At 39.4% G+C, this 19,730-nt stretch overlaps 1 non-coding gene across 1 annotated transcript; it reads right to left on the bottom strand.

The window, feature by feature from the left end:
* Positions 1-1,397: 1,397 nt before the first annotated feature.
* LOC148545986 (small nucleolar RNA R71) lies at positions 1,398-1,505 on the bottom strand. Its single transcript, XR_015901688.1, has one exon. It is a non-coding gene; the product is annotated as a small nucleolar RNA R71 (small nucleolar RNA).
* Between the last annotated feature and the right edge of the window lie 18,225 nt (positions 1,506-19,730).

Raw genomic sequence — 19,730 nt, 5'->3', positions numbered from 1 at the left:
ATGTCTTTTCAAATCAATAATACAGAGAATTGAATATTCAGAACATTCAGCAGAGGAATCAAACAGAAAAAGCTGGGCGTGCAAAACGCCCAGTAAAGAAGGAAATTGGCATTTAAACGCCAGCCAGGGTACCTGGCTGGGCGTTTAACGCCCAAAAAGGTAGAGATTTGGGCGTTAAACGTCAGAATGGGCACCATTCTGGGCGTTTAACGCCAGGATGACACTAGAGGGAAGATTTTGTTTTTAATTCACATTTTTTTCAAGTTTTCAAATCTTTTTCAAATCATATCTTTTCAATCATATCTCTTTCAAAATCAATTTCTTTCCATTTTATATTTATTTTTACTATTTTCAAAAATTCTTGCTTCAATTAAAGATTTACTTCAAAATTTTTAAGTTGTTACTTGCCTATTAAGAAAGGATCAAACTTTAAATTTTAAAATCATATCTTTTAATTTCTTGATAGTCAAGTAATCAACTTTAATTTTAAAAATTTTCTTTTTCTAAATTGATTTTCAATCATATCTTTTCAAACATATCTTTTAAATCACATCTTTTTCAAAATTAATGATTTCAATCAAATCTTTTTATAATTTCAAAATCTTTTTCAAAAATCACTTTTATTTCTTTCCGAATCTTAGTTTTCAAAAATCTCAATCAAATTTTCAATTTTCTTTTTAAAATCTTTTAATTAATTTTCGAAAATTCTTCCCCTCTTCTCACATCCTTCTATTTAAGGGACTAAGACCCCTTCTCAAGGTACAATTCGAACTCCCTCCTTCTTTATATGTTCGAATTCTCCTCCATCTACCTCCTCCTTCTATTCTTCTTTTCCTCTGACACCTCAAGGAATCTCTATACTTTGACATAGAGGATTCCCTACTTTCTTGTTCTCTTCTTTTTCATATGAGCAGGAACAAAGATAAAGGCATACTTGTTCAAGCTGATCCTGAACCTGAAAGGACCTAACAGAGCTCTTCAAGGAAGAAGAAGCAATGGCAGCCGAAAACAATAATGCCAACAATGCAAGGAAGGTGCTTGGTGACTTTACTGCACCTACTCCTGATTTCTATGGGAGAAGTATCTCTATCCCTGCCATTGGAGCAAACAACTTTGAGCTTAAGCCTCAATTAGTTTCTCTAATGCAATAGAATTGCAAGTTTCATGGATTTCCATTGGAAGATCCTCATCAGTTCTTAGCTGAGTTCTTGCAAATCTGTGACACTATCAAGACCAATGGGGTTGACCCTGAAGTCTACAGACTTATGCTTTTTCCTTTTGCTGTAAGAGACAGAGCTAGAATATGGTTAGATTCACAACCTAAGGAAAGCCTGAACTCTTGGGAAAAGCTAGTCAATTCCTTCTTGGCAAAGTTCTTTCCACTTCAAAAATTGAGTAAGCTTAGAGTGGAAGTCCAAACCTTTAGACAGAAGGATGGTGAATCCCTCTATGAAGCTTGGGAGAGATACAAGCAATTGATCAGAAGGTGCCCTTCTGACATGCTTTCAGAATGGAGCATCATAGAAATCTTCTATGATGGTCTGTCTGAACTATCCAAGATGTCATTGGATAGCTCTGCTGGAGGATCTCTTCATCTGAAGAAGTCGCCTACAGAAGCTCAAGAACTCATTGAAATGGTTGCAAATAACCAATTCATGTACACTTCTGAAAGGAATCCTGTGAATAATGGGACAACTCAGAAGAAGGGAGTTCTTGAGATTGATACTCTAAATGCCATATTGGCTCAGAATAAAATATTGACCCAACAAGTCAATATGATTTCTCAGAGTCTGTCTGAAATGCAAGCAGCAACAGGCAGTACTAAGGAAGCTTCCTCTGAAGAAGAAGCTTATGATCCTGAGAACCCAGCAATGGAAGAGGTGAATTACATGGGAGAATCCTATGAAAATACCTATAATCCTTCATGGAGAAATCATTCAAATCTCTCATGGAAGGATCAACAGAGACCTCAATAAGCTTTCAACAACAATAATGGTTGAAGAAACAGGTTTAGCAATAGCAAGCCTTTTCCATCATCTTCTCAGCAACAGACAGAGAATTCTAAGCAAAATCCCTCTGACTTAACAACCATTGTCTCTGATCTAATTAAAACCACTCAAAGTTTCATGACTGAGACAAGGTCCTCCATTAGAAATTTGGAGGCACAATTGGGTCAGCTGAGTAAGAAAATTACTGAACTCCCTCCTAGCACTCTCCCAAGCAATACAGAAGAGAATCCAAAAAGAGAGTGCAAGGCCATAACCACATCTCACATGGCCGAACATGGAGAGGAGGAAGAGGCAGTGATTCCCACTGAGGAAGACCTCAATGGATGCCCACTGACCTCCATGGAGTTCCCTAATGAGAAACCATGGGAATTTGAGCTCACACAGAGACCATAGAGATTCCATTGAATTTACTTCTGCCATTCATGAGCTCTGATGAGTATTCTTCCTCTGAAGAGGAGGAAGATGTCACTGAAGAGCAAGTTGCTAAGTACCTTAGAGCAATCATGAAGCTAAATGCCAGGTTGTTTGGTAATGAGACTTGGGAGAATGAACCTCCATTGCTCATCAAAGAACTGGATGACTTGACTAGGCAGAGATTACCTCAAAAGAGACAGGATCCTGGAAAGTTCTCAATTCCTTGTACCATAGGCACCATGACCTTTGAGAAGGCTCTGTGTGACCTAGGGTCAAGCATAAACCTTATGCCTCTCTCTGTAATGGAGAAGCTAGGGATCATTGAGGTACAAGCTGCAAGAATCTCACTAGAGATGGATGACAATTCAAAGAAATAGGCTTATGGACTTGTAGAGGATGTCTTGGTAAAGGTTGAAGACCATTACATCCCTGTTGATTTCATAATCCTAGAGACCGGAAAGTGTATGGATGAATCTATCATCCTTGGCAGACCCTTCCTAGCCACAGCAAAGGCTGTGATTGATGTTGACAGAGGAGAATTAATCATTCAAGTGAATGAAGACTCCCTTGTGTTTAAAGCTCAAGGATATCCCTCTGTAACCATGGAGAGGAAGCATGAAGAGCTTCTCTCAATACAGAGTCAAACAGAGCCCCCACAGTCAAACTCTAAGTTTGGTGTTGGGAGGCCACAACCAAACTCTAAGTTCGTGTTGAACCCCTACATCCAAACTCTAAGTTTGGTGTTGGGAGGTTCCAACATTGCTCTGAACATCTGTGAGGCTCCATGAGAGCCCACTGTCAAGCTATTGACATTAAAGAAGCGCTTGTTGGGAGGCAACCCAATCTTTACTATTCTATGATAATTTTCTATTTTCTATTGTTACTTTATGTTTTCTGTAGGTTGATGATCATGTGAAGTCACAAAAACAATTGAAAAAGCAAAAATAAAGTGAAAAATAGAATGAAAAACAGAACACCCTGGAGGAGACAGTTACTGGCGTTTAATGCCAGGAATGGGCAAGAAGCTGGCGTTAAACGCCAGAAATGGGCAGCAGCCTGGCGTTTAACACCAGGATTGGCAGAAAGGGGCATTTTGCACGCCACTTGGTGCAGGGATGAGATATCCTTGACACCTCAGGATCTGTGGACCCCACAGGATCCCCACCTACCCCACCACTCTCTCCCTTCTTCACCCATTCACCAATCACCTCAATACCTCTTCCCCAAAAACCCTTCACCTATCAAATCCCACCATTTTCTTCACCACTCACATCCATCCTTCATAAAACCCCACTTACCTCACCATTCAAATTCAAACCACTTTCCCTCCCAAACCTACCCTCTATGGCCGAACCATACACACCCCTCTCGCTCCTATATAAACCCATCTTCACTCCTTCATTTTCACACAACCTAAACACCACTTCTCCCCCTTGGCCGAAACACATAGCCCACTCCATCTCCTCTATTTCTTCTTCTTCTACTCTATTCTTTCTTTTTTTGCTCGAGGACGAGCAACCTTCTAAGTTTGGTGTGGTAAAAGCTAAAGCTTTTTGTTTTTCTATAACCATTTATGGCACCAAAGGCCGGAGAAACCTCTAGAAAGAGGAAAGGGAAGGCAAAAGCTTCCACCTCCGAGTCATGGGAGACGGACAGATTCCTCTCAAGGGTGCATCAAGACCACTTCTATGAAGTTGTGGCCAAGAAGAAAGTGATCCCCGAGGTCCCTTTCAAACTAAAAAAGAATGAGTATCCGGAGATCCGACATGAGATCCGAAGAAGAGGTTGGGAAGTTCTCACCAACCCCATTCAACAAGTCAGAATCTTAATGGTTCAAGAGTTCTATGCCAATGCATGGATCACCAAGAACCATGATCAAAGTGTGAACCTGGACCCTAAGAATTGGCTTACAATGGTTTGGGGGAATTACTTAGATTTTAGTCCGAAAAATGTAAGGTTGGATTCAACTTGCCCATGATGCAAGGAGATGCACACCCCTACACTAGAAGGGTCAACTTTGATCAAAGGTTGGACCAAGTCCTCATGGACATATGTGAAGAGGGCGCTCAATGGAAGAGAGATTCAAGAGGGAAGCCGGTTCAACTAAGAAGGCATGACCTCAAGCCCGTGGCTAGGGGATGGTTGGAGTTCATCTAACGCTCAATCATTCCCACTAGCAACCGGTCCGAAGCTACTATAGACCGCGCTATCATGATACATAGCATCATGATTGGAGAGGAAGTGGAAGTTCATGAGGTTATATCCCAAGAACTCTACAAGGTGGCGGACAAGTCCTCTCCTTTGGCAAGGTTAGCCTTCCCTCATCTCATTTGTCACCTTTGCAATTCGGTTGGAATTGACATAGAGGGAGACATTCTCATTGATGAGGACAAGCCCATCACTAAGAAAAGAATGGAGAAAACAAGAGAACCTCATCAAGAGCATGAGGAAATTCCTCATCATGGAATCCCTGAGATACCTCAAGGGATGCATCTTCCTCCACAAAACTATTGGGAGCAAATCAACACCTCCCTAGGAGAATTAAGTTCCAACATGGGACAACTAAGGGTGGAGCACCAAGAGCATTCCATCCTCCTCCATGAAATTAGAGAAGATCAAAGAACCATGAAAAAGAAAAAGAAGTGCATGAATTTCAAATTTTAAAACAGTTTAATTATTTTGTTGTGGTGGCAATGCTATTATTTTTCTGAATGAATGCTTAAACAGTACATATTTTTGAATTTGATTGTTTATGAATGTTAAACTTGTTGGCTCTTGAAAGAATGAAAGGAAAAGGAGAAATGTTATTTGATGATCTGAAAAATCATAAAATTGATTCTTGAAGCAAGAAAAAGCAGCGAAAAGCTTGGAGGAAAAAAAAGGAAAAAAAGAAGAAGGAAAAAAGAAAAGCAAGCAGAAAAAGCCAATACCCCTTTAAACCAAAAGGCAAGGGTGATAAAAAGGATCCAAGGCTTTGAGCATCAGTGGATAGGAGGGCCCACAGGAATAAAAATCCTGGCCTAAGCGGCTAAACCAAGCTGTCCCTAACCATGTGCTTGTGGCGTGAAGGTGTCAAGTGAAAACTTGAGACTGAGCGGTTAAAGTCGAGGTCCAAAGCAAAAAAGAAGAGTGTGCTTAAGAACCCTGGACACCTCTAATTGGGGACTCTAGCAAAGCTGAGTCACAATCTAAAAAGGTTCACCCAAATATGTGTCTGTGGCATTTATGTATCCGGTGGTAATACTGGAAAACAAAGTGCTTAGGGCCACGGCCAAGACTTATAAAGTAGCTGTGTTCAAGAATCAACATGCTTAACTAGGAGAATCAATAACACTATCTGGATTCTGAGTTCCTATAGATGCCAATCATTCTGAACTTCAACGGATAAAGTGAGATGCCAAAACTGTTCATAGGCAAAAAGCTAAAAGCCCCGCTCATCTAATTAATACTGATCTTCATAGATGTTTTTGGAATTCATTGTATATTCTCTTCTTTTTATCCTATTTGATTTTCAGTTGCTTGGGGACAAGCAACAATTTAAGTTTGGTGTTGTGATGAGCGGATAATTTATACGCTTTTTGGCATTGTTTTTAGTATGTTTTTAGTATATTTTAGTTAGTTTTTATTAGTTTTTAAATAAAAATCACTCTTCTGGACTTTACTATGAGTTTGTGTGTTTTTCTATGATTTCAGGTATTTTCTGGCTGAAATTAAGGGACCTGAGCAAAAATCTGATTCAGAGGCTGAAAAAGGACTGCAGATGCTGTTGGATTCTGACCTCCCTGCACTCAAAGTGGATTTTCTGGAGCTACAGAAGCCCAATTGGCGCGCTCTCAATTGCATTGGAAAGTAGACATCCTGGGCTTTCCAGCAATATTAATAGTCCATACTTTGCCCGAGATTTGATGGCCCAAACCGGCGTTCCAAGTCAGCCCAAGAAATCTGGCGTTTAACTCCAAAACTAGCACGAAAGCTGGAGTTAAACGCCCAAACTGGCACAAAAATTGGCGTTTAACTCCAAGAAAAGTCTCTACACATGGAAGCTTTAATTTTCAGCCCAAAAACACACCAAATAGGCCCGGAAGAAGATTTCTACATTAATTACTGATTTCTATAAACCCTAGGCTACTAGTTCTCTATAAATAGGACCTTATACTATTGTGTTTTCATGAATCTTGGGACGTTTAGTCCTTAGACCTTTGAGGCTGGCCATTCAGCCATGCTTAGACTATTTGTTCTTATGTATTCTCAACGGTGGAGTTTCTACACACCATAGATTAAGGTATGGAGCTCTGCTGTTCTTCATGAATTAATACAAGTACTATTGTTTCTCTATTCAACTCAAGTCTATTTCTTCTCCAAGATATTCATTCGTTCTTCAACTTGATGAATGTGATGATCCATGACACTCATCATCATTCTCACCTATGAATATGTGCCTGACAACCACCTCTGTTCTACTAGCAATGGCTTGAATGCGTATCTCTTGGATTTCTAATCTAAGATTGGAACCTTCGTGGTATAGGCTAGAATTATTGGCGGCCATTCCTGAGATCCGAAACGTCTAAACCTTGTCTGTGGTATTTTGAGTAGGATCTGGGAAGGGATGATTGTGACGAGCTTCAAACTCGCGATTGTGGGGCGTGTGACAGACGCAAAAGGATCAATGGATCCTATTCCGACATGATCGAGAACCGACAGCTGATTAGCCGATGTTGCGACAGAGCATCAGGACCATTTTCACTGAGAAGACGGGATGTAGCCATTGAAAACGGTGATGCCCAACATAAAGCTTGCCATGGAAAGGAGTATGAATGATTGGAAGAAGGCAATAGAAAAGCAGAGGTTCAAGGGGAACAAAGCATCTTCATACGCTTATCTGAAATCCACCAATGAATTACATAAGTATCTCTATCTTTATTTTATGTTTATTTTCATCACCTTAAACTCCATAACCATTTGAATCCGCCTGACTGAGATTTACAAGATGACCATAGCTTGCTTTAAGCCGACAATCTCCGTGGGATCGACCCTTACTCACGTAAGGTTTATTACTTGGACGACCCAGTGCACTTGCTGGTTAGTTGTGCGGAATTGTGACAAAGTGTGATTCACGTTTGAGAGCTCCCAAGTCTTTGGCGCCATTGTTGATGATCACAATTTCGTGCACCAATCCTAATCTCACGGACTCGGTCCGTGTATTAGAGACCAAAGAGATTATACTCTGGCTGTCATCCAATGACTACGTTGAATATCATGTAGACTGCTTTGTGGTTGTCAGGCACGCGGATCTTGGCAAAGCGAGTAACGAAGATTGGGTGATAATCACGGGTCACCCCTTCATTCTGACTTAACTGAATTAAGTACAAGAGTATATCTTGGAGAAGAAGTAGGCGTGAATTAAAAGAAGAACAATGGTACTTGCATTAGTTCATGAAGAACAGCAGAGCTCCACACCTTAATCTATGGGGTGTAGAAACTCCACCGTAGAAAATACATAAAAAAAGAAGGTCTAGGCATGGCCGAATGGCCAGCCTTCCAAATGTAACATAAACATCCAAAAGTGATCAAAAGATAGTAAAGCCCTTCAATATAATAGTAAGAAGTGCTATTTATACTAAACTAGTAACTTAGGTTTACAGAAAATGAGTAACTAAGTGCAGATAGTGCAGAAATCCACTTCTGGGGCCCACTTGGTGTGTGCCTGGGCTGAGCATTGAAGCTTTCACGTGCATAGGCCATTCTTGGAGTTAAACGCCAGCTTGGGTGGCAGTTTGGGCGTTTAACTCTAGTTCTGGTGCCAGTTCCGGTGTTTTACTCCAGAAAAAGGTCTCAGGTGGGCGTTTGTACGCCAGTTTGGGCCATCAAATCTCAGGCAAAGTATGGACTATTATATATTGCTAGAAATCCAAAGATGTCTACTTCCGAACGCAATTGAGAGCGTGCCAATTGGGTATCGTTAGCTCCAGAAAATCCACTTCGAGTGCAGGAGGGTCAAAATCCAACAGCATTTGCAGTCCTTTTTCAGCCTCTGAATCAGATTTTTGCTCAGGTCCCTCAATTTCAGCCAGAAAATACCTGAAATCATAGAAAAACACACAAACTCATAGTAAAGTCCAGAAATATAATTTTTGAATAAAAACTAATAAAAACATAATAAAAAGTAACTAAAACATACTAAAAACTATGTAAAAACAATGCCAAAAAGGGTATAAATTATCTGCTCATCAGCCATTTCTAGAGGTGACATCCTATAAGGAGCACTTGAGATTGGTTCGGCCCCAGGTACTAACTCAATGGCAAACTCAACTTCTTGGTTTGGTGGAAATTCCTCAATATCATCAGGAAATACCTCTGGAAACTCACACACAACCAGGATTTGCTCTAAGCTCTGAACATCACCTGAAACACCTGTAGCTAACAACAATATTCCCTGACATTCGGCCTCAGAATAGTTCACTGTCATGGAATTCAGGTAGTAGTTATTCACCACCACCGGCCCTTCTGTATCTTCTGGCATAAAACACACTGTTTTTGCAGAGCAATCCAGTAGAACATGGTTCTTGGATAACCAATCCAATCCCAGAATGAGATCAAGACCAGTCATCGGCAAACAAATTAGGTTATGCATGAAGTCATGCTGTTGTATTCGAAAGGGAACTTCCGGGCACCCTAACCTAGTCACCATAGCCTCGTGGGTGGTATTATACACCTTTAAGTCATATCTCAGGACTACTATTTTCAATCCTAACTCATCAGACTTCTCAAATGCAATAAATGAATGTGTAGCTCCAGAATCAAACAAAGCATTCAAAGTTTTATCAGCTATCTCATAGTTACCTCTGATCAGTGTCTCTGACCCATCAGCGCCTACTGAAGAAGTAGTGTACACTCTCCCTGGCTGTTGCACTCTACCTATCTCATACCTCTTCTTCTTTGGACAACTGTTAGCCAAGTGTCCTGGCTATCCACGGGAATAATAGACTCCAGTCCCAAACCTGCATGGCCCGGAATGGTACTTCCCACATATGTGGCAACTCACATCCTGTTGTGGCTGCTTCCCCTGTCTCCTTCCTTGATTAGCATTGGTATTAGGCCTCCTGAAGTTGCCTTGTCCCTAGTTATTCTGAGGGACAAAGCCGCCACGCTTAAACTGTCTGTCCCTAGGAGTAAAATTCCTCCCTGTAGTCCTCTGGAATGGCATCCTCATACTCCCTTTTTCTGCTACAGCCCTTCTGACACACTCCTCAGCCACCCTGCTCTTATTCAAAAGCTCAGAGAACACCCGAATCTTCATAGGTGCTACAAAGCTCTGAATGTCACTCCGAAGGCCTCCTTCATACTTTATGCACTTCTACTCAGCAAAGTCCTCAGGAGTTCCCTGACAGATGCGTGAAAAGCAGCACAATTCCTCAAATTTACTTGTGTACTCAGTAATGGTCATCTGGCCTTGTTTCAGCTAAAGCAATTCAAGTTCTTTGGCATTTTTGACTGAGTTGGGGAGGTACTTCTTATAGAATTCCTCTCAAAACAACTCCCAAGATATCACAACCCCGTCAGGCTGCAGAATGCGCCTCAACCCACTGTTCATCAGGAACCTGCTGAGCCTGTAATGCCCGCTCAATAGCTTGTATCCAGTTATCCGCATCAGTAGGGTTCGAGGTCCCTCTGAAAGTAGGAGGGTAAACCTTCAAGAAGGAAGAAAGTGACATTGAACCATTATCACTATTATTGCCATTATTTCCATTATTAAATTGATTTCCCAGGGCTTCAGCTGTTGCTTGGATTACTACTGCCATATTGCCCAAAGCAGCCATGAAGTCTAAAGGTTTGGAGTATTCCCTGACGCTTCAGGCATAGCATTTCCTATTCTGCCTCTACCTTGCCCGCGTCTGTATCTGCGAGTTGACATCTGGTCCTTATACACACCAAATAAGTGATATCAAGTTAATCAGTCTCAATATCGCAAGTTCAGTGCTTTAAGTCCCAAATGCATGCTCATGAACGTTTATGCCACATATATTAGTTAGATATCCTACTAGCACATAAACACATACACAAAGAATGCACAGAAGCACAATCAGTCAGTCCTCAGGCTCTATAGGAACGAACTGCTCTGATACCATAATGTAACACCCTACTACACAGAGTTTTACGCTTAAGTTGTAGAACAGAGGTAGTGTGGTGTTACGGACCTCTACAAAGTAAAATATATACATATAATGGTGGAAAAGATAATATACTAGGAGCCTTGAAAAATGGGTAAAACAAATTCGCAAAATGAAAAGCGCAACGCTTGAGGAATAAGATTACTTGCATGTTGAGAAACCTAATAGGAAATGATAAAGATAATCAAGAGAGTGAAGGAAAGCCAAGGAAACAGCATAACTAGTTCCTGACTCAGCCTACGAAGCCAAGGCTGCCAGAGAATATATATACATACATATACAGATATCCCAAAATACTCAAAACTCAAAATAAGGTCCTAGCTCTCCCTTAACCTCTATGAAGAACAAAATAAACAAGTTTCTTGGAGAGCAAGCTAAGTACATAGGTACATATATATATACAATCATAAAGCTCAAAATAACCCAGGGACTACTCCGCTTCAAGATCCAGAGGCCTAGCGAGGAGCCTCTCGACCTACATCTGAAAACAACAATACAGTATGGGATGAGAACCGAAGGTTCTCAGCATGGTAAAGGTTCTACGCGTATAATAAATAGGGTCTTGGGAATGCCAGAGGCAATCCAAGAACTCTGCCATACAATTGTAAAACTTAATTACTAAACAGAAGCCATAAATAGGGGTAGGTAATCTAGACCTTCCTTAACTTTCTCAATTTTAAACCTAACATAACACCAAACCACTGCACTCTTTCCTCTGTCCCCCCGTCATCCATAATTCAGCAGAGACAAGCAACCAAAACAAGTTCACGCACAAGTAATAAGCAGATAGTGCAAATAACAAGTATAATAGATAGCAGGAGGTATATATTCAATTAGGCAAACCTAGGAAATGCATAGCAATCAAAACAAACAAATGCACATGATGCATGCTTGTCCTATCGCTGATGAGGCTCATCTGTCGGTTATCCAGCCAACTCGACAAGTTCGAAAACCTTAGATTGTCCCCCGTCGTGCATCTCCATGAGTCTATGCATAGATTTCACATTTAATTATCATTCAAATCACTCAATGGGGGCTATCCATACCCAGAAATTTATACGTGTCCAGTCACCCATACGACGTAGGGTCAACAAAGTATCGAGTTTCGACCTGGAACACGTGGTGGCAAGCCACGGTTCTTACCCAGGAAAACTCGTGTCTCAGATATCATTATTCATAAGTCATTTCACTTTCATAATCAATATAAAATCATTTATCAAGCCATGGCATTAAATTTCATTTAACATCCTCATCTCCTTCATATAACATATCATTTTACCTCTTACTTCACCCCCAAGTTAGCTTATTTTCCTAGCTTCAACTAGCTACTGGACTTAGTACTATACCTTAAGTCTAAAAGGGAGAAAATGGAGGTTTAGAAGTGAAAATCTGATTTAAAATATTAAAATCCAGTTTTGCAGCAAATAGGGGCCACGCGTACGCGTGATCATGCGCATTGGCTTCTCACGCGCACGCATGGCTACTTGTGCCAAATTTTTCGAAATTGGTATTAAAATTCTCGTTTTGAAGAGCTCTATACTATTTTCATATTAGTTTTGTATTTTTAATTTTTCTAATTAAAATTCAATTTATTGACTAATTATTTTCTAATTTTAGCGGGGTTTACAAGAACAACCCAAAAACAACAGCAGCATGACACTTTGCCTCAGACTCAGGCACTGAAGCCGTTGCCTTCAAAAAATTATTCACCTCCACATCAAAAAAGAAATCTCAATCAATAGGTAAAGATATGGTACAAAAACTGCTAAAATTAGGATTTTCAGAGGTAGCTATAAAACTAAATAGGGTGCATGTGAAATAGGCAAAGATATATATGGTCTGATTTGAGGATATGGAGTGAACTTGCTGACTCAGTGATTGTTCTGACCACGGTTGACGCATATCCAGAAACCTTACATTTCAAAATAGTGAATTCATAATTATTTGAAATACAAAGAAACCTAGAAAATAAGTTGTTCATTTAAAAAAATTAATAAAAATTAATTTCGTGAAAAAAAAACCCCGAAAAACTATAACACATTTGAATCCAATGGAGATACAGGAAAAAGATTCAAGGCGATTTTAAACAGAACCTGATTAAGCTACTTAAATGTTTTACTTAACTATTTCCTTAAACATAACCAAATCATTAGGCATGGGAACAAAAATTTTTAAATATTTAAATTTCAAATAACAAAAATTTCAAAATTCTTAAATTTAACACACTATCCTCTTCTCCAAAGCATGTATCAATTAACTAAACCCCTTAATTATCCAAATACTTTACAACCATACAAAGAAAACAATTAATAAAAAAAAATTGATAGTATTTCCTTATCCACATTAATTTAAAATCCAGTAATCACTTTTTTTATATCGCTAATTTTTTTCAACCTAACTTAGAAATGAACATAAAAAAAATGGTATACCTTTTTCAAATTCCTCTCTTTTAAAGGTAGTAGAGCTCCAAATAACCACAGACTTTGGAGATATTTCAATTGCAGAAATCTTTACATCCTAGTTTGATTCTTATCAGCATAGATTTTAACATAAAAATATAACAACTAAATCAATAAAAAAAAAAAGAGAGAGCACAATCAAAAAATAAATCCGAATCAAGCATTGGCCAAATGTCAACAACAATAAAGGATAACAGTATCATAATCACACACAACTTCAACACAAAAATTACAAAAATACCTTTTTTCAAAATATAGCAGTTTGCAACAAAAACTTAATCCTACAAAAGTCCGTAAATTTTAAATACATATAAAGAAACCTTAGAATTAAAAATAGTAAATTCATAATTATGTGAAACATAATAATACCTAGAAAACACAATGATGATAAACAAAATTAATTTCAGAAAAAAAACCCTTCCCCACATTGAATCTGACTGAGATAATGGGGAAGATTCAAGGCAAAGGCGCGACGCCGCACGTAACTTACACCAACGACCATATTGTTGGGGTTTCTTCTAAGGATCATAACGGTAGAGGATTTTTTCGGCGATAGCACATAGGAAAACCAAACTACTTTCACCTTGATAAAAATAAACGTTTAGAACAACTTAAACCATCGAGAAAGAAAACACATACCCAATTCCAAATCAAAGACAACCAAAACACAAACAAAAATCCTAAATTAAAGAGATTAAAAATCCAATACCAGACAAAGAAAGAGATCAAGAGAATCCATGCATGAGGAGAGCGCTGGTTGAGATCTTGACCCGGAATGTCTCACCAAGGCTGTTGAAGTTCGAGAGCGCATGAAGGCCGTAACAGAGATCCTAGTCCTCTCAGACGAAGAATCTGCTTAGCTCGGTAGGTTAGGGTCTCCACCTAGGGGTTGAGGAAAATGGTGTTGAAGAGATGGCATTCAGGAGCAAGAGAGGTGGCTTTCAAAAAATAGGATTTTAGAGACAGGGAGAGCGATACAGAGAGCGTGAATGGCTAGAGAAAGAATGGCCAGAGATTACGATTTTTCACCTCGGGGTTGAGAAAAATGGTGCTAAAAACATAGCGTTTACGAATGATAGAGATAGCTTTCAGATATTAGGGTTTGATATAGAGAGAGAGGGATATAGCGGACGTGAATGGCCAAAAAGAGAATGCACACACAATCTACAAATATAATATCGGCCAAAAGGAGGGAGTGTGCTATCGAGAAAAAAATGAAGGGGAAGATGGGATTTAGGGTTTTCGAGCTAGATAGGGAGAGGAGGGGATGGCTTGAAGTGAAGGATAGAGAATAGATGGAGAAGACTACGAGAAGAATGAAAGGCTGTGATGAATCCATATTTGTCGATATATTTTGGTTTGATTTGAATCGATTTCATCACATAAACTCACACTTATTCACTAAAATAGCATATTTTTGTGTTTTCTCTCTAGATTGTGCCTAAATGTGAAAACATGCTATTTTGTGATTATTTTAATCACTTTTATCCCACTTTTATACCATTCGATGCCATGACATATTTGTTGAGTGATCTTAGGTCCTAAAGGCAAGTTTGGCAAGGCAAAAGTGGCAGGAAGCATGTACAAAGGGAGAAAACATGAAGAAAACAAAGGAGAAGCACACATTGGAGTGTGCGCGTGCACAACCACCTGTGCATACGCACAAAAGCCACAAAACCATGTGTGCGTGCGCATGACATCCTGTGTGCACTCACAAGAAGAAAATCAGTATGTGTGCGTACCCACACACCTGTGCGTACGCACACGTCCCAGCGGGTGCGATTTTTGGGCCTGCAGAGCCCAATTTTGGGACTTTCTGAAGCCGATTGGGTGATATATGGAGGAAGGCCTCACTCCAAGTGAAGGGGGGAGAAATTAGGGTTAGAATTAGCATTATGTAGGTTATTTTCTAGAGAGAGAAGCTCTCCCCTCTCTCTAGAATTAGGGTTTGTTAGTTTAATTTCTTGCAATTTCTACTTTTAATTCTTATTTTTTATTTACTTTTTCTTGTCATTTATTATTATTGCTTCTTTGTTCTTCTTCATTTCTCTTGTCATTTCCTTTATTTTGTCAATTTTCCATTTTATGAACACTCTTGTATTTCTTTAAATTCAATTAATGCACTTTATGTTTTATATTCATTTATTGCTTTCCTTAGTTGTTGTTATGATTTTCTTGCTTTTGGTAGTTAGAATTTATTTTTAATGTATTTTAATATTATTTTATTTTCATGCACACCAAGTATTTGATAAAATGCTTGGCTTAGTTTTCACTTAGTTTTTCTCCACTCTTGGCTTGAAATTGTTGACTTCGGTGTTCCTTGAGTCATTGATGTCCATTTTTGTTTGATATATTAGAGTAGTTAGTTGATTTGGTCTCCCTTGACTCTATGTGATCCCTTAGTGTTGACATAGGACTTAGGGAATGAAATCAACTATGCCTATTTGACTTATCTTCGATGTAAGGTTGACTAAGTAGGATTAACTCTTCATAATCATCATATGTTTGTAGTCAATGGCTAGGATAGGTAACCTTAGCTCTCAATTGCTTGCCAAGAGATTTTCTTGCATTTTAAGTTTCCTTTCCTTGCATTTAATTACTTTGACTTTTATTGCTTTGACTTTTAATCCCTTGCATGTTTATTTAATTGCTTTGATGTTTAATTTCTTGCATGTTTAATTTCCACACTCTTGGTTGAAAAATTGGGTGTTTGGGTGGAATTGAGTTATGGATGTCCATTCCGCATTGTGTGAGAATGGTTAATTGGTTTGGTTTCCATTGACACTAGTCTATCACTAAGTAATTAGTCAGTTGACTAGGACTTATGGATTGAGATCAATTACGTCCTTTGACTAATTCTCAAGGAGGATTGACTGATTTGGATTGATTCCACACAATTGCCATGTTTGTGGTCCATAACTAGGATAGGAATCCTAAATTCCCCAATTCTTGCCAAGAGTTGCCATTTACATTCCTTGCATGCTCATTTACTTTTTACTATTTTCATCTCTTATTCTCTTGCTTTCCAAATTCCCCAAACTCTCCTTCATAGCCAATAACAAGACATTTCATTGCAACTCCTAGGGAAGACGACCCTGGAGTCTAATACTCTCGGTATAATATTTGTTTTGTATTGTGACTATCTTTAGGAATTAAATTTGATGTTGAGAGTTAGTTGTTGATTTGGATATACTTACAACGAAGTGATCCTATTTTTGAGAGAAAATCCGAATCAACACCAATTCTCAACTCATCAAATTTTGGCGCCGTTGCCGGGGAGTTGCAATGGTGTAAAGTTGTTGGCTATTGTAAATATGTTAATATGTAAATAGCTTGCTTTTTGGTTGTCTCTGTTAATTGTTAAGATTGGGATCTCGGAGGATATTGGACATTCTTGCATTGGTGGGAAAGTCAAGCACAAGCCACCATAGCAAGGGGTCTCCCAATTGTCTAACTTAAAGACATTAAATAAAAGTGCTTGGTAACATTGTTCTAAATCTTCTCTTTTGTACATATTTTGACTTAGGGTAAAAAACCCAAATGAGCCAAGGGGACATCATTTTTACCCAAATCTGCCAAATGAAAATCTGAGACATCAATCCACCAGAACACAATATTATATAATTCGAATCAATAGAATTCGAATTAGACTTACACATAATTCGAATTGATACACTTTGAATTACTCCCAAGCACAATTCGCACGTAGTTCGAATCAACTAGCATCGAATTATGCATGCATGGTTCGAATTATATTAATTCAAATTACTTATAGGACGTGGCTTAGGAGAGTTCGAATCGAATTGATTCGAATTAGTCTCAGATTGCAATAAGTTGTAATTCGAATATTATTGATTCGAATTACTCACATTTCGGCACAATAGGTAATTCAAACCTTATTGATTCGAATTACAAGTGAATTCCCTATAAAAGGAGTTCGAACCTAGTTCATTCGAATCAGTTTTCCAATCTCATACCCCACAAAATCCCAGAGAAAGCGACCCAAAACTGGCCCGAGAAAGTCTGTAGCGGCATACTTAGGCGATGGGGGACGATCCGGGAAGGCTGTATCGACTGGATGGAGTCGCTCATATAGCCGGAGTGATCAACGACGAGGTTAGTGGTTTATGATGGTGGTTTATTATATTTGTATATGTTAGTGGTATTGTAAATCGGTATTTAAAGTGGTTTATGATAGCGGTTTTAATTGTGGTTTTATTGGCGGTTTATGTCAGTGGTTTTGGTTAGTTGTAGTGCATGCGGTTTATGTAAGTGAATTTGCCCATGGTTTTCGTAAGTGGATTTGTCCGTGGTTTAATGAGTGGTTTTGCCCGTAGTTTTATTAAGTGGATTTGCATGTGGTTTATTTTTCTAATATTTTGGATTCGGTTTGAGTGTGTGGTTTTGATTGCGGTTATGCTAGCGGTTCAGTAGAATTTACTTTTGCATGTGGAATTTAGATGCAGTCTATGTTTGCGGGTTTTGTTTGCAATTTTCATTGTGGACTGATATATCTTCAATTACATTTATTTTGGTTACTTGGTTACGTCGTGAATTTTATCAGTTTGTGTTATTGTCAGTCGTTCTAATTATGTGGTTCATTTAATGCGCAGCCCCGGCGTTGCATATCGAGCATGCGGCGGCAGCCGGGGATGCGACTTGATGACAGGTATGTTCCGTACTTGTAGATGGCCGGACTATACCATCTTGCGAGACTGAACGACAGATGGTTCCGATTGGACGAGCCCCTTGTCAGTGCATTCGTGGAGCGGTGGCGTCCGGAGACGCACACATTTCACATGCCGTTCGGCGAGTGCACCATCACACTTCAGGACGTCGCGTACCAGTTGGGGTTGTCAGTGGACGGACATTATGTCAATGGTTGCCTGACAGACTTCCACATATACATAGAGGGTGGCAGGCCAGCTTGGCAGTGGTTCCATGAGTTGCTTGGTGTGTTACCTCCCATGAACCAAATACAAAAGTTCACAGTGAACTGTACCTGGTTCCAGGAGACTTTCACAGAGTGCAACGAGGGGGCAGATGAGGAGACAGTCAGGCGCTATGCCCGTGCCTATATCATGATATTGTTGGGCACCCAGCTGTTTTCCAACAAGTCTGACAATCGTATTCATATCAGATGGTTACCGTTTGTAGCTAGGCTTGAGGAGATGGGTGGCTATAGCTGGGGGTCGGCGGCACTAGCATGGTTGTACCGGTGCATGTGTCGAGTGGCCAACAGACATGTAGTGAAGTTAGCTGGGCCGTTACAGTTACTTCAGTCTTGGATCTTTTGGCGTTTTCCTGGTTTTAGGCCTGCTGGGTATGATGCGTTTAGCTGGCCCCTTGCATCGAGGTACCACTATCGTATTGTACTATTTATCTTTATTTGATTTATTGTCAATTACTCATGCAATTTTATGCCTTTTAGAATTATTCACTAATGCAGTTCCGTGTTTAATTTCCTACGCAGGTGGTCAGGTTACAATCATGGGATTAGTGAGAAGGGACCTCGGGTGCAGATGGCTCGACTGAGGATTGACTTGTTACAGGCTCGGGATGTAAGTAAGCTATTCTCGTATGTATAGTTAATGCTTCTTTCAGTTTATATGGTTTAACGAACTCGACAAATGGGTTTGACTTGCTTTTCTCAGTTTATATGGATGCCCTATAGCACACCCGACGTCCTCCAGGTTGTCCATCCAGAGGTCTTGGAGCCTCGGAAAATGATGTTATGGCGGTGTGTCACGTCTCTGATATATTTTGTGGTGGTTGAGTGGCATCAGGTGATGCACGTAAAACTTGTCTCATAACAAATTTCCTTCGGCAAGTGTACCGAATTTGTCGTCAAGTAAAAACTCACAATAGAGTGAGGTCGAATCCCACAAGGATTGATTGATCAAGCAACTTTAATTAGAGGAATGTTCTAGTTGAGCGAATCCAGGAATTAAGTTTAGAATTGCAGAAAATAAAATGGCGGAAAGGTAAATGACAGAAAAAGTAAATGCTAGAATTAAAGAACTGAAAGTAAATGACCGAAGTAAATTGCAGAATTGTAAATGGGAATGGGGGAATTGCTCATGAAAGTAAATAACAGAAAATAAAGAGAATGGGTAAGATCAGAAATGGGGAGTTCATTGGGCTTAGAAGATGTTACATTCTCCGGATCAATTTCATTTTCATCTCTTCCTCAATCAATGCACTCATTGATCTCCTTGGCAATCTTAAGTGATTGAATTACAATTTCTTGTAATTCAATCTCTCAAATCTTGATCAATAGCCAATTCCTTGGTCAATTGCTCATGAGAAGAGATGAAGTATGGTCACTGATTATACCACATGCATTTCCCAAATCAAGTGTTGAGAGGATTATAGTCACATATCCATCCAAACCCAATTTGGTCCAGCATGAGAAAGCATTTCTAGCTTGATCTCTTCATTCCTCTTTCAAGGTTCAGAAGAGATCCAAGTATGAATAGCTTCTTTTCCAAGATAACTACCCAATTGGATGAAGATCGAAAGCTTTCAAGTAAAATCAAGAGAAAAGATAGAAGAAGAATAATGAAAACTAGTATTGATCCATCAAATTACAACAGAGCTCTCTAACCCAATGAAAGGGGTTTAGTTGTTCATAGCTCTGGAAAATGAAAACAAAGATGGAGAATACATGATGAAACTAG

This window comes from Arachis ipaensis, chromosome B9 (assembly GCF_059453495.1).
Source record: "Arachis ipaensis isolate K30076 ecotype BB chromosome B9, ASM5945349v1, whole genome shotgun sequence".
NCBI classification, from domain to species: domain Eukaryota; kingdom Viridiplantae; phylum Streptophyta; class Magnoliopsida; order Fabales; family Fabaceae; genus Arachis; species Arachis ipaensis.
The sequence above is the reverse complement of the archived record's forward strand: the minus strand, read 5'-3'. Positions and strand labels throughout refer to the sequence as shown.